General features: G+C 39.2%; 1 pseudogene across 1 annotated transcript; it reads right to left on the bottom strand.

Annotated features, from left to right (window-relative positions):
• Positions 1–258: 258 nt before the first annotated feature.
• LOC309480254 (stonustoxin subunit alpha-like) lies at positions 259–11699 on the bottom strand (annotated as a pseudogene). Its single transcript, XR_014211692.1, has 5 exons — positions 11609–11699; positions 7964–8901; positions 5399–6171; positions 1175–1207; positions 259–958 (listed from the first exon to the last, which is right to left on the bottom strand). The product of XR_014211692.1 is annotated as a stonustoxin subunit alpha-like (transcript).
• Between the last annotated feature and the right edge of the window lie 1207 nt (positions 11700–12906).

The raw sequence follows: 12906 nt of genomic DNA on the forward strand, positions 1-12906 counted from the left end.
ACACACCGTCACACACACTGATGTCTATATGAGGAAGATACACACCGTCACACACTCTGATGTCTATATGAGGAAGATACACACCGTCACACACTCTGATGTCTATATGAGGAAGACACACACCGTCACACACACTGATGTCTATATGAGGAAGACACACACCGTCACAAACTCTGATGTCTATTTGAGGATTTATTACACAGTTATTCTGACATGATATTTTGGAAGATACACATCGTCACACACACTAATGTCTATATGAGGATTTATTACACAGTCATTCTGACATGATATTTCAGTGACAGAAGCTCAGCTGTGTTATTAATGTAATGAAGAGGAAATAAGAGACTCTGTAACATCTCACTGAACTGATTTATCATGAAGCTCAAAGCATTATGGGTAGAATCTCTCTACTGTCTATTCTCATTCATCTACAGTTTCAATGATGATCCAAGATAAACCTTAAACCCCGGATAGAGCGGCTGAGTGAATGTGGTCTGGACTGTGTGGAGGAGGCTCATTGTGTCTCCGCTAATGCTGTAGAAGGACAGAGTTCCTGCACTGTGATCCACATACACTCCTACTCTACGACTCCTGAAGGACTTTAAAGGGAGATTAGTCACTATGTTATTTTGTTTGATTGCGAAACCGGAGGAAGAGCAGTAGAAACTCCAGGACTGATCATTACCTCCAAACTCACACTCATTTATTCGTCCCTTCCTCCAGATGTTCTTATATGACACTGCTATAGACACATCAATCCCACTCCACTCAATCTCCCAGTAGGAGCGTCCTCTCACACTCTCTCTACACAACACCTGCTCCCACTGATCAAATCTGTGTGGATGATCAGGATACGACTGAAGCTTTGGGTGAGTGTTAGTAATCACTCTGTTCTCCTCAGACAGACGGAGGCGTTTATCCACTGTGTTCGGATCCAGAGTGAGCGGCTGGAAATCTGATGGAGATAAAACACAATCACAATCAGGAATTATGAATCTGATATTTTAATGTAGCTGAACTCTTCATGTTCAGTATATCAGCAGTGTCTCAGTGCAGTTTAATCATCATTCACATGATCATCTCTAAAACTCTTCTGTCATGTTTTCTTTCAGCTTCTCCAGGAAGAACATGAACACACTCAGTGAGTTTCTCTGCTTGTTTTCTGACTTACATTGAAGGATCTCGCTCCTGGTCTTGGGAACATCTGTGGAAATCAACAGACATGAAGAGTGTGATTATCATGTCAAGAGAAAGTGATCCTGCATCCATTGCTAACACATGCAGAAATCCACACAGAAAACACACACAGAAGATATTTAGAGATGTCTCTGCTGTTTACAGAGCCCAAATCCTGACACGACCACTATTGAGGGTTTGATATTATTGACATGTCACCATATTTGATTTGGCTTCTGTAGACATGAACTGAGCACTGATTGGATTTGAAAGAGAATAAGACTTAAATTTCACTTTGCTCATCATACAAAGTAATCATATCGCTTCATAAGACTTGAATTAAACCTCAACCTCCTTATTAATCTTTTTCAAAGAGACATCAATAGATCAATAAATGTCTCATGTTCAATAACTGAATTAGCCTATATTATAATTCTACTGCTTATTAGAATTTCTGTGAATACATGGAAGCCACATTTTATTGATAAATATATCTTAAATTCTTAAAGGGTTGGTATAATGCCCTTTTCACAAGATGTAAAATAAGTCTTTGATGTCCCCAGAGTGTGTATGTGAAGTTTTAGCTCAAAATACCCCACCAATATTTTTATATAGCATGTTAAAATTTACCCTTTCTGAGGGTGAGCAAAAACACACTGTTTTTTGTATATGTCCCTTTAAATGCAAATGATCTGCTGCTCCCGGCACAGTGGGCGGAGCTTCAAGTGTGTCCTTTTACCTCACACAGACATGCACTGAAAATTTCAAAAACTTTTAGCCTTTTATGTTCAAACCGGAGTCAGTCAATGATGTCAGAGAGACTCAAGAAGTGACAACATGCAACATAGTGCAGCAGATTAATGGCATATTTCAACAGAATCGTTCAAATTGGTATAAAAGCATGAAATTTGGCACAGATACTCTCTAAGGGTCACTTTTTGGGAAAAAGGCGTTGGCCACCCAAAAATTCAACATGGCGGCCATTTTTTCAAGATGGCCGCTATTTCTGTCAAATGCTCATTATGTCAATCGTTCAAACAGTGATGTAGGCATAACATTTTGTGAAAATACTCTTCAGAATGTTTTTTTGGAAAACGGAGCTTGTCCCTCAAAAATTCAAGATGGCAACCATTTTTCAAGATGGTGATGCTATCATGAAATTTGGTACAAATATTCTTCAAGGAACATTATCATGGAAAAAGATGTGTGCCACTCAAACATTCAAGATGGCGACCATTTTCAAGATGGCCACCATTTCTGTATATTTGGGTCACAAAAATATTTAAGTGTTTATATATATATATATATATAATTTTGTATTTATTTATGTCTATTTCAATTTATATTTCAATTTATATACAGTTTATGTATGTTTTATTTAAACTATAATTATAATGAATTTGCACTGGACAATTGCATTTTCTGAATTCGGAGTGGCAGTTGGGAGTTGAGAGTTGCCATGACGTCTGTGGCATCCTCAAACAACACAGAGAGGACCACTGAAATTACACAGTTTTTGTCTCTCTCACTCGAAAACTAGAATGTACATTTCCTGAAGAAAATGTGAGTGGTGCTTGCAGTGGCAAAATTTGGCACGGTTGCTAGGGTTTCACTAGGCGGTTGCTATGGTGTTCTGGGCAGTTTCCAAGGTATTCTGGGTGGTTGCTAGACGGTTGCTAGGGTATTCTGGGTGGTTGCTAGGGCGTTGCTAGACAGTTGCTAGGGTATTGTGGGTGGATGCTAGGCAGTTGCTAGGCAGTTGCTAGGTGTTCTGGGTGGTTGCTAGGCAGTTGCTAGGGTGTTCTGGGAGGCTGCTAGGGTATTTTTGGTGGTTACTAGAGCGTTTCTAGACGTTACTAGGGTGTTCAGGGTGGTTGCTAAGGTATTTTTGGTAGTTGCTATGGTGTTACAAGGTGGTTGGTAGTTGTCAAAGATGGTTACTATGGAGTTTTTATATAGTTCTTAAAATCTTTAAAAACGAGCGCCTTCAGTACGGCATTTGGCCTGCGGCCTCATGCCTATGGCCGAATAGGCACAAGCATGGAGCAATATCGCAAGGCTACGAGTGTGATATTGCTTTAAAAAATTTTTTTTTTTAAATGCACAATTATTTATTGGTTTAGGGTGGTTGCTAGAGAGCTCTTAGTGGTTGCAAGGGTGCTGTAACTGGTTGCTAGGGTGTGGCTATGAAGATTTTAGGCCATTACTTATTGGTTGCTTGATAATATAAATCCTCTGAGGGAGAGAGGGAGAGATGCAGGGCTGTCAGGCCCTTTGGAGTCTGTAGGTGCGTTCCATTTGACCGTAAGTGGACTGCGAAGTGGACTTCACAGGGTATTCCGCCATCTTAAGTGAGATTCCAATCCGAAGGGAGCGAACATGTTCAGTTCGAAGGGCACTGCGCACGGCATAGGGAATAAGGGAACATCGATACATCACTTCACAGGAAGTGGAGAGCGATGATCACACACCCAACTGTCATTTCGCGCACCACGTCATCACCAGTCAGAACGGTCATAACTAACGATGGAGGAGTTTACGTATGTGTGTAAGTATTCATACATTTCGCCATTGTTATACAAATGCCAGTATTTTTAACGGTTATTGTTGTGAATATTACATATACTATTTTTGATGATTATAATTTACCTCAGTGAATGCAGCCAGCTTAGCTAGTTTGTGATGTAAAGTGATTTTATTTTAGGTAGTTGTAAAAATAGTGCAATATAATTGTAAATATATAATATAATAATAAAAATTAAAATATGAATGTAGTCCTATGTATATATTTATGTTATATCATAATCTGCGCGACCCCGTCGTTGACTTCCTTTGATGACGTTTGCAGGGCGTTTCAAATGAGCGGCTATTGTCAGTGAAGTCCACTTCAACTGATATACCGTGCTCAGGGGGTAGGGGAGCAGTGAACACTGCGTATGGACCCTGTCGAATGGAACGCACCTGTGTGTGTGAAAAAGGCAGTTGGGATTAAATTTTTTTTTAATTCCTCAATGTTAAGTCAATGGGACTTTTTTGGCCGCTTTTTCATCCGCTGTGCGAACATCGTACACCCGATCGCTTAGAAAAGTCATAGCACACCTCTCCTCAATGAGCCGGTCGATTTCACACTTCACTCAGGGGTCTGTAACAAACGGTGCGGGGCAGGTTACGCGCAACCCTATTTTTCGAGGAAAACAGAACTGTGCAAATGCAAATATGAATAAAAAATGGTGTTCATCTTGAAAATGGTCGCCATCCTGAATTTTTGAGTGGCAAATACCTTTTTCCAAAAGAGTGTTCCTTGAAGAGTATTTCTGTCTAATTTTATGCTTGAATCACCATTTGAACAATTGAAATAATTCATATTCGACAGGAACGGTGGTCATCTTTAAAAATGGCGGCCATCTTGAATTTTTGAGGGACAAGCATCTTTTTCCATTAACATGTCCTTTAGAGAGTTTTTGTATCAAATTTTATGCTTGGATCACTGTTTGAATAATTGATATAATAAGCATTGAATAGCAATGGCGGCCATCTTGAAAAATGGCCGCCATATTGAATTTTTGAGTGGCCAACGCCTTTTTCCAAAATAGTGGCCCTTAGAGAGTATCTGTGCCAAATTTCATGCTTTTATACCAAAGTGAACGATTTTTTTTGTAATCTGCTGCACTAACAGGACATTTCTGAATGGTTAGTTGGTGAATTTATGTAGCTGATGTGTAGTTATCTTCTAGTCATTTCATACTCTACTATGAAATGCCATCATGCAGTGGGTTTAAGTGTCAACAGTTTTTTGTGTTAAGTTGATTATTTTTGTGTTTTGCTTATTATAGTTATTGTTTTTTATTTTTTTATTTGTATGTCAGTTTTAAATGTCCTATTTGTTTTCATACAGAGAAATGTATGTTTTACTTGTTCAAGGCTTTGTATTGTTTATTGTGAATTTCATATGATTAAGTACACTAGCCTAGATTAGACATCAAATACATAATATACTCTGCGTCTTTAAGGACTATTTGTAACAACATGAACAAAGGAAATAATACATTCGTATATATATATACAGTCATGGGAAACACTTTACAACGTTACACATTTATTAATAGCCACATCTGTTTGGAAATATTGTTATCAATACAAACATTGACTGTGTGAAAGAAGTTAATTATATATTTAAAAAAAAAAGATTAATGCAAAAAATATTGCATATGACACTCACCTGAAGATTGTATGAGGCCGATAGTGTCACTGGCTTCACTCACTCCCACTTTACCCACTATCCTGTAGCGGATCGAGTACTGCTTTCCAAACTCCAATCCAGTCAGAGTAAAGACTTCATCAGCGGTGTTCATGATAATCCACTGTTCCCCAGTGCCAGAATCTGCTTTCACCTGCTGGTACTCCACTCTGTACCTCACAGTTTCTCCAGTTGGGGACTTCTGCAGTTTCAGGGTCACACTGCGCTCCAGGACCTTAATCACTTCTGGTGGAGGAGGCTTCGACACAGGCTGGAACTGTGTGTCCATCAGGTTCCCTGATTCATACAGATAGATAGAGGAGCCAGGACTGGAGGGATCAGAGATGGCAGAAATAATGAATCGATATCTCTTTTTATCTTTATTAGCCTCTGAAAAACTTCTGAAAAGAGATAAGTTCTCTCTCATCTTTGAGGTGACATCAGGATCGTTGAACCACTTTCTGACAGATGCTAACATGCTAGAATTGTGTTTCATTCCCACATCTAGCTCTTTAAACTCATCAGATTCCAGAAACTTCTTCAGGGTTGAGAGATCTGGGTCTTCATACTTCAGAGATGTGAAGGTCAAGCACACCACAACATCAATATTAAGATTAAAGCGGATGGTGTTGAGACTGTTCGAGTCTTCAGTTTTGATTCCCTCCAGCATCTCGGTCTGAGAACTCAAGAGGTTAAGTTCAGCCTTTGCATGATCTAACCACTGGTTAAGCATGTCAGCATTAACCCCCTGAGGTCTACGGTATCGCCGGCGATACCAGCTCGCTTTTTTTTATTAGTGTAAAAGAAACTCATAAATACTCTGTTGACTTTGATTTTCCATAGGAGTTTCATACATCAATCGATTCTGTTAAATGTGTATTATTTTTGTGTATACTCACAATAAAAACAAAGTGTTGTGCTTTTTGCCAAATAAAGAAAAATAAACACGAAGCGAGTTCTGCCTTCTCTCTGCCAGTGAAGTCCATTCTGAAACGCGTCCGAAAATTAACAATAACTCAGCGAATACTCAGTCAAACAGACATACAGACAGACAGGCATGAAGCTTGAATTCTCTTCTTTTAAATGAAGTCATTTATATAAAAAAACAATTATTCTCATCTTGTGAAATCTGTATTAAAAGAGAGCGATTCCAGTCGAGCTCATCTCATCTCATTACGTTATAATCGGCCCCGCCCACGGAGAGCGCGCGCTATTCAAACGCAAATGGCTGGGGCAATCCTGTGAACGCCCCCATCAGCTCGAGAAAACACACACGTTTATTTAGATCATTGTTTACACCGTCTTGCAGCGCTGTGAGGAATAATACTAATCGAAAATGTCCCTCAGAAGTGCGGGTATATCGAGGAGCGAGCTGAGGAATACAAGTAAGTTTTTTCCTTCTCACGTGAATTTCTTCACGTGGGTTTCTGTTTATGAATGAATAAACGGCATGAATGCGCGCTGTTTACCACAGCTGGCAAAGACAGTTTAAATTTAAATCGCGTGTGTGAATGAATGATGATGTTTTAGCAAACTGTATTGCTATACTGAGATAAGTAAACATCGACTGAATGTTGAAATAAAATGTAGGCTATTTGTATAAGCAACGTATTAAACTGCAAATTAACAATATGCCCTAATATTTCATGAAAACAACGTTACAGTCAGACGAAATATGAAAGACAACATTTTGTTTAGTAGATTTGGGTACAGTTTTTACTGTAGAATATACTGCCACATCAAATAAGCTTTTGTTTAGCCATTTCTATATATAAAATACGATTTTTGTCAAAAATAAAGTCATCAACTAAGATGTTAGCTGTTCCAATGTTGGTTATATTCAAACTAATGAATACATAGATAAAATGTAGGGCCTATAATCATTTTTTTTTACAAAGAAAGAGTACACTTGAAATATTGTTGAAATTGTAATTATTGTTGTAATTGTAACCATTTTAATAAAATAGCAAAACATATTTACAAGATAGATGTAAGCAAAATCTTAAATGGTCAATATAAGTCTTCTTCTAAATATATCTTTTGTCCTTTCATTGTGGCTCAGTCAGTGTCACACCTGAGTGAATGGCTAATTATGCAGAGTGGGTGTATTCTAAGGTGTAAACCACTCCTTGTTCACGCCCCCCTCGCATATTGGCTTTCCAAGCAAAACCTGTTTTACATCAATTTAAATCAATGTATGGTTTTATGTGAACGATAAAGCAAGACTATTTTCACATAATTTTGAAGAAAAAACTATAGGCGACGACATCCATAAGTCAAAAGTCTTATTGCCACATATTTAGTATGTGTTTTGTGGTCTTATTTCAAAAATTTTAATTTTTAGTTTTTTCGATAACCACGCATAAACATTATTCTCTCAAAAATGAAAACATGTACATACATGTGGCTCACATATTATTGTAGTCCTGTTTGTGCTATATAGAGTGAATTTACACCTTTGCCATTAATATGTTTATAAGCAACTGAAAAAAGCACAAATGTCAGGGCATGTCAGAACACCCCCAGGGCCCAAAAAAACGCTCAGACTCCAGAGGGTTAAAGGGGGAGCTGTAGTGGATCTTCAGGATCTCTTCCAATGAATGTTGCTCCATCTCTCCTCCTCGTATAGCAGGCAAGATCTTGGCCACTTCTTTCAGGAGCACCGTTCCTAAGTGCTAAGAGAGCCCTGAAATAAACGGAGCCTCTCTTTGATGTCTTTGAAAACATTTACCAGTGTTTTTCTGGAGAGGTCGTTGCAAGTCCTCTGTACTTCTCCCAGCCCCTCTATTATATCTTCAGTTTTGGAAACCAGACTTAAGCTAATTTCTCTCTCCAACTTAGCAGCTTTTGTATCCAATAGAGAAAGAGGATAGAGATTGACTTTTATTGGAACTGCATTCTGTGGATTCTCCTTCAGTATAGTGGGGAGCTTCTTTTACACCTCTACGGCCTCCATGTAAGTGGTGGGTTCTGCTCAAGGTGGACGTCACCATAAAATGTGCAGGTGATGCTCTCAGCCCTATCCTCATGACCATCTGTCATTTCTATAGCTCCTTTCCCCTCAATAGAAAATTGAGGAATCTTCTTGACCATGACATTCAGTTCTCCCTCAATCTCCTGCTTTTCTTCCTCTTTTGAAAATGTCCGATCAAACACTATGACGGCCTTAGCTCCATATACTACACCTGTGACCACATGAGTTGCAGTTTTCTGAGTCATAGTGAGCTGTTCGAATCTTGTGGTTTCACTGTAATTCATTGTAACTCTGGACTGTTGGTTTGAGGATTTGGTGTCACGCAGGAACTTGGCAGATCCTCCCACCTCCACCAGCCCTCCCAAGAAGCTGGCCTTCAGGGAAGCGCTTACAGCCAGGAGACTGGACTTACTGGAGAGAGAGTCGGAGCTACTGAACTTCAAATCTGTCATGGGCTGTGGACGACTGTCCAAATCTTCACTCAGCGACTTCTTGTCCCACAGTGTTACACCTGAAATGAGAAAAGTTCAAACAATAGACTGTTGGTGCTTGCAACGCCAAGGTCATGGGTTTGATTCCTAGAGACTGCAAGAACTGACAAGAATGTAAAATATGTACCTTGAAATGTAGTGCAAGTCGCTTTGGATAAAAGCGTCTACCAAATGCGTAAATGTAAATGGCTTTAACCCTCTGGGGACCAAGCTGTTTTTGTGGCCCTTGAGATGTTCTGACATGCTCTGACATTTGTGCTTTTTTCAGTTATTTATAAACATGTTAATGGCAAAGGTGTAAATTCACTCTATATAGCACAAACAGGCCTACCATAATATGCGAGCAACATGTATGTAGATGTTTGTATTTTTAAGAGAATAATGTTTATGCGTGGTTATTTAAAAAAATTAAAATGAAAGTTGCTGAAATAAGACCACAAAACTCATACAAAATATGTGCCCACAAGACTTTTGACTAATGGATGTTGTCCCTTTCAGTTCTAGCTTCAAAATTATGTGAAAATAGTCTTGCTTTATCGTTCACAAAAAAAAATACATTGATTTAAATGGTGTAAAACAGGTTTTGCTTGGAAAGCCAATATGCGAGGGGGAGGAGTAGTTTACACCTTAGTCCCACCCACTCTGCATAATGACTCTGCATAATTAGCCATTCATTCAGGTGTGACACTGACTGAGCCACAATGCAAAGACAAAATATATATTTTGAAGAAGACTTATATTGACCATTTAAGATTTTGCTTACATCTATCTTGTAAATATGTTTTGCTATTTTATTAAAAAGGTTACAATTACAACAATAATTACAATTTCAGCAATATTTCTGCAAAAAAGTACTCTTTCTTTGTAAAAAAAAAAAAGAAAAGATTATAGGCCTACATTTTATCATATGTATTCATTAGTTTGAATATAGCCAACATTGGAACATCTTAGTCTATGACTTTATTTTTGACAAAATAGTATTTTATATATATTCAGAAAAGCTTATTTGATGTGACAGTATATTCTACAGTAAAAACTGTACCCAAATCTAGTCAACAAAATGTTGTCTTTCATACTTCGCCTGACTGTAACGCAGTAACTGTAACTGTAAAAGCAGTTTATTCTTTCACACACAGACGCGCGATTCATATTTAGGCTAAACACTCTTTACAAATAGACGCGCGATTCATATTATAGAAACGCGATTCATCTTTTTGTTTACATAAGCCTACAACGTTATTCCATAACGTTATTCCACATTAACACTTGAGAAAGGATAACTTAGCCTACCTCACTCCTCAGCGGGATCTGCTCCTCATATCAGCACGGAAAATTTTCTCCATAAGGTAGGCTATATTATGCCTCTTTGTTTACAGCTGATGTGGGGGCGTTTCACAGACTGAAATGGTTCTCAGAATTTGCGTTTGAATAGCACGCGCTCTCCGGGGAGTGGTCACATTACTTTTGAATGGCTCGTAATGAGCTCGACTGGAGTCGCTCTCTTTTTATACAGATTACAGAAGCTGATAATATTTGTTTTTTATATAAATTACTTCATTTAAAAGCTGCGATCTCAAGCTTTATGCCCGTGGGTCTGTTTGCCTGTTTGACTGAATTTTCGCGGAGTTATAGATAATTTTCGAACGCGTTTCAAATGGGAGTTTACTGACAGAGAGAAGGCAGAAATAGCATCATGTTAGTTTTTCTTTATTTGTCAAAAAGCAAAACACTTTATTTGTATTGTGAGTATACAGAAAAAAAATAGAAACTGAACAGGATCGATTGATGTATTACACGAAAATGAAAGATCAAAATTAACAGAGCATTTTGTGTTTATTTTTCATTGCTAAAAAAAAAAACGAGCAAAACGCGCGAGCGCGTTTTTGGTCCCCAGAGGGTTAAAGTCGACATGAAATCAAAATTGACCCTATTTACTTTGTTAGCGCATATTACTAGTCTTGTGGTGAACAATTAATCCGTGCAAGTTAATACACAGAAAAATTTTTTTGCCGAAGTAATCTTTAATCAAAATCTGAAAAATTAGTTTAGGTCTGGAATGGCGTTCCTTTTCTGATGACGTCAGTTTGACGGCTTGGATTGAAACGCTTTACCTCTCCTCAAACCGTTAGTCTGCTATGGTAAAATGGTAAATGGACTGCATTTATATAACGCTTTCACAGACCTATGGCCACCAAAGCGCTTTACATATAGCCTCACATTCACCCATTCACTCACTCATTCATACACCGACGGCGGTGTCAGCCATGCAAGGCGCCATCCAGCTCGTCGGGAGCAGCTGGGGTTAGGTGTCTTGCTCATGGACACCTCGACACTTGGTCAGGTGGAACCGGGGATTGAACCACCAACCTTTCGGTTTGTAGACAAACTACATGAACCACTGAGCCACTGCCGCTATGAGTGAGAGATGGAGAGGAGGAGCGCTAAAGTCAAACCCTGCCCTCTATTCAATATTCCTTTTCACTTGGAAATACGTCACAACACTGGGGAAAAGTCGTTTCCAACTTCTGGTTCACGGAGACTTAAACAGTAACGTGTGAGGACGCAATGTACCGTTCAAGTAAACATGCCGATTTTGTATAAGACTACTAATTTAATATTTGTGAGCTTTATCTTATGTCTCGAAATTACCACACATGTACTGTTTTGTTGATTCACATTTGGGTAAAAAAGGAATAAAAAGCATTTTAGTAGGGACTGTACACTAACCTGGAATGAAGGTATCCCTGCGGCAGTCATACAGCATACCAGGATACAGAGGTCTTCCTAGAGCTGCCACTTCAATGGGCTGTGAAGCCATGGCTGCAGTAAATAAAATAACAATGAGTAATGGGGATATTTATACATTTGAAGTTTCATAAGGACTACTTTATCATTGTAAATTTCTTTTTACTTGGTAATAATTTCATTAGATGGCGCAGGATCCAAGATGGCGCTCCCCTGTGTGCGACGTTGCGTAGCCCTTAGAATTAACTGGTTGTTGGTGTTACTTTTGTTATTTTTACTGTTATTCACACATCACGTAAAGGCAACAGTAAGACCTAGTGTCTGGTACGATCGGGACACGTTGTTTTCTTTACAAGAGCAAAGCCATTGGGGAACACTCGATCACACAGCGCTGGATTTACACCCGGAACTCTTACGCCAAAACAACGTGCAGCTAGTCTATTCCGGGAGCCAGACTCAAGCGAGAGCCTATACTGGCTTCAACAGACCGAAGCGCAAGCGAGGGAGACGGGGAGGAACCGAGCGAAAGCTCAGATGGCTTGTTAGCAAAGGGAGGCTAACACTCCCTGTAATTCTGTTTGCAAACGTCCAGTCATTGGGAAATAAAATGGATGAACTGCACGCAAGATTATCAGCTGAGCGGTACCTGAGAAACTGTTCCTTATTATGTTTCTGTGAGACGTGGCTGGGGGAGGAAATCCCTGATGAACCTCTAACACCGGAGGGTTACACCATCTTCAGAGCTGACAGGCGCGCTGCAGACTGTGGAAAGAGCCGCGGAGGAGGAACTGCCGTTCTAGTAAACCAGTCCTGGTGTACGGATAACAAGGTCATCTCTCAGCACTGCTCCGAAGACGTGGAATTTCTAACCTTGAAGTGTAGGCCGTTTTATCTACCCAGGGAGCTACACTGCATCATTGTAAGTGTTGTGTACATCCCCCCCTCTGCTAAGGAGGAGGTCGCACTAAACATTTTACACAACATGGTCAGTAAACATGAAAATGAGTATCCTGAAGCTGCTTTTATAATCTTAGGAGATTTTAATCACTGTAATCTTCGTAAAGTCATTCCAAAACTGTATCAATATGTGACGTTTCCTACTAGAGGTAATAAAACACTGGATCACTGCTACTGTAACTTAAAAAATGCATACGCAGCTGAACCCAAACCTCATTTTGGGAAGTCTGATCACATTGCTATTCTACTTAAGTCCATATACATAAACAGGTTAAAGGCTATCCCTGCCACCACTCGTACTGTTCATGCTTGGACTGACAGTG

This window comes from Leuciscus leuciscus (assembly GCF_965113295.1).
Source record: "Leuciscus leuciscus genome assembly, chromosome: 18".
NCBI classification, from domain to species: Eukaryota; Metazoa; Chordata; class Actinopteri; order Cypriniformes; family Leuciscidae; genus Leuciscus; species Leuciscus leuciscus.